Here is a 3,652-nt window from a genome sequence, read left to right on the forward strand (position 1 = left end):
GCTGATTTTGGATATCTTACTTCCCATTTTAGGTTTGGATGTCCATATAGGTTCCTTATTGGAGACAGTCTAAATGATATTATTTTTTAAGACACAATCAAAATCATTAGAATCTACCAAGTTCTTTTATAGCTGAGGTAGTATGAACACGAACAAAAATAGCATAGGCCATGTTCGCTTCTCTTATAATCTGTCTTTTTCAGCTTGTTTTTTCGGTCAGAACAGTATTTTTCTCTTACAACAAATCAGCCAGAACAGTTGTCGGTGTTTCGTACAAGCACCGGCAAGTAGATTTATAGTAATGCGCGTTAGGTTCGGATGGTGCGCTAAAGGACACAAGATTGATACTGGTTCGGGCTGAATGTCCCTACGTCCAGTTTGTTGCTGCTCGTGTTATTAGCACCGAAACGGTTCGTAGTAGGGGGTACAAATGATCGAGAGAAGGACTGGTCCCAAGTCTCTGATAAAAGGGTCGAAAGGAGGCCAAAAGCTTGATAGCAGCTTGACTGTGTGTGTTGTGCCGTCAAAAGTCGGTCCCCTCGTTGGAGGAAGTGCATCCCCTTTTATAGATAAAGGGGACGGCTTTACAAGCGCGAGGGCTAGGATGCGTACTCTACCTAGCCTTGTGGCTCACGTCTACCCAGCCTGGTTTCCCATTCTGATGGGTGCGAAAGGATGATAAGCGCCTATAATACTGTCGATACCTCTGTAGAATATCAGGATGGTTACAGAGCACTGTCCCTCGCAGGGTATGGACTATAGTAAAGTGGCTTTGACTTATGAGCCTTGCCTAGTCTTGCTCCGCACGCCTTCCGGTTCAGGGACGTGGGGTCGGGGTCCGGAGTAGCGCTATGGGCAAGGTCTTCCGATCGGAGAAGGCGTCTGGAAGCTGAAGCATGTGCTCTGATCTGGTGAACCCGAGGGGGCGGGAAGCGGGCGCCGCTCCCTTAGGACCATAACGTGGTGACAGGATATTTGTCATTTGTGGAGATCGCAAATCCTCTTTTGGAGCATAGTGGTTGTCGTATATCTTTGTCGGGTTCCGTGTCCTGGAGCTGAAGGCGGCGCCTACAACTCTACAGGGTGAAGAACATGCACCTGCAACACTTTTTAGGCTCTGCTACGCCCGGAAGGGTCTAAAACACCCGTCCCATCGTTCCCTAGCAGTACCTTTCCTGCTGGGGAGCAGAGTATGATCCGTGAAGCCGTGGTTGATCCGAACGTCTTGTCTTGCCCTATACCCATCATCATGAGGGAACGGGGAGAGGTTGTCAGGCAAGACGAAACTAGTCTTTAGACATCGAGTGGGGCGAGGTTCGTCCTCGGTCGTCGGGAGAGGCGGAGACCAGTCCTTATCCCTTGGACGAGACCGAGCCCACCCCTCGGGGGTCGGGTGAGGCGGAGTCTATCCCTCAGCCGTCGGGCGAGGCGGAGCTGTCCCAAAGGCATCGGGCGAGGCTGAGACCAGCCCTTAGCCCTCGGGCGAGGCGAAGCTGGCCCAAAGGCGTCGGACAAGACGGAGACCAGCCCTTAGTCCTCGGGCGAGGCGGAGACTAGCCCTTAGCCCTTGGGTGAGACGGGGCTGGCCCAGAGGCGTCGGGCGAGACAGAACCAAACTCCCGTCATTCGGGCAAGGAACGTAGTGGCACCCTTGTTCGTCCAGAAGTTTTTAACGTTCGATGGTTATTGGTTCCACCTTCTGGGGTACCCTGGTATTAGGTCCCCGATAGTAGCCCCTGAGCCTTCGGATGATTCGGATAGAATCGCCTGGGGGGTGTTTTTGATTTCGTCGGAGTCACTTTGCCAGAGGGTGCGCGCGAGCGCACCCGATGGGTGTAGCCCCCGAGCCCCCGGGTGATTCGAATAGAGTCGCCCGAGGGGTAGTATCGGACCCTTTGCGGGTAAGGCTAAAAGACTTGGTTTTTCATCAACTGGATATTTTTAAGGGAATCGTGGTATTCTGTTCATGGGAATTTCATTCAGTGTCGGCCCGGCTGGGACCCGATTGCGGATCGAGGCCCTGGTGGTCTACATGCCTATCCCTCGTTGGGACAACCCTTTGGCTCTAGGACCCTAGGTGGGCCGACCTCCGGTCATTTATGGGCCCAGATGGGTTTAGTGAAGAGATTTTTCTGGTCCACGTCCCCTCTGTGGGAAAAGAGTCCGATTGCTTTAGGAAAGCGAACCGCCCGGCGTGATTTTGGTGGGAGAGGATAGGGATCATGGGCGCATGTCCCACGACGCGACGTGATAGTGCGCGTGGCTGGCCTGGAGATCGAGGCGGACGGTTGCCCTTCTCACATCCGTCGCCACTATAAAACCACGGGGTTCGCCCCCAAGGTTCCGTATTTTGCTTCCTCGCCTTCGCATCCACAGCTTTCGCCACCAATCGCCTTAGCTTCCCACACCAAGACTGCCGCCGCCATTAGGTTTGCATCTGTGTTTACCGCCGCCATCGAGCTCGTGTCCGCGTCGCTGCCCTCGTTTGAGCTTGCACCCACCTTTCCCCCAATGTTTCGATGGAGCTATGGGGTAGATCCGGCATTACTTCTCGGTGTTTGGAGGGCCTCGTCCACCGCGGCCTCCTCCGCCCACTGTTCGCCATCGGGGAGTGGCTGCTGCCCGGTGATGAGAGCAAGCCAGCGCCACCCGAAGGGTACGTCGTGTCTTTTGCCATCTTTCATGAGTGGGGATTTGCCGTACCTGCGCATAGATTTCTTTAGGGGTTGTTGGATTATTACCAAGTGGAGTTGCAGCACCTTACCCCCAATGATGTCCAACATATGGCGGCATTTGTTGCCCTGTGTGAGGGTTTCTTAGGGATCGATCCCCACTTCGATTTGTGGAGGCATTTTTTCACCGTTAGTTTGTTGAAGAGGAAGATCGGGGGAAGGATGTGAGCATGCCGATGGGGTGTGCTAGCATTCATCTGCGTTCCACCCGGTCGAGGGACTACCCGCTGATACGTCTATCATCCTCAAACAAGGGGTGGCACTCGTAGTGGTTTTACGTCAGGGACGACCTGAGTGCCACATTGCCGAAGTACTCTAGGCGCCTTATCGTCGAGGCCCCAGAGTCATGGCAGTGGGGCTGTCCGACTTCAGAGAAGAAACACCTTGCCAACCTTCTTGCCGCCATTCAAGCTCTGAAGGTTTGAGGCGTGAAGGGGTCGAGGATCATCGGTGCCTACCATGCGAGGAGGGTGGCGCCGCTAATGGCGCGCGTGCTTCCCTTGTACCAAATGGTTCCTGGAGAGTCATTCGTAGGAATGGTTCTCGTTGATGAGGCGCTTGCTCCTTCTAAAGTGGCGCAGCGTATCAGGGAGGTGATGGAGCCTACAAAGGACACCTCTAGCTCTACCCTTGAACATGTGTATCCAGTGCTAGGGCATCCCCCAATGCGACCAAAACCCGGGTTCTTCGAATTTGTAAGCTTTCCTCCCCCGTACCCTCCTTTTTGATTGAATTTCTGATCCTTTAATACCAACCTTGGGATGGCAGGACCAGCCGAGGAGGCTATTCTTCAAGGACTGCCCGGTCCTGCTGCCGAAGGATCGGGTCATGGCGGCGGCGAATCATGTCATGGCCGAGTGGGAAAAGAGGGCAAGGGAGCAAAAGAAAGCTGAGGAGCGACGGAAGTAGGAAGCATGAGA

Source organism: Miscanthus floridulus, chromosome 8, assembly GCF_019320115.1.
Source record: "Miscanthus floridulus cultivar M001 chromosome 8, ASM1932011v1, whole genome shotgun sequence".
Classification (NCBI taxonomy): domain Eukaryota; kingdom Viridiplantae; phylum Streptophyta; class Magnoliopsida; order Poales; family Poaceae; genus Miscanthus; species Miscanthus floridulus.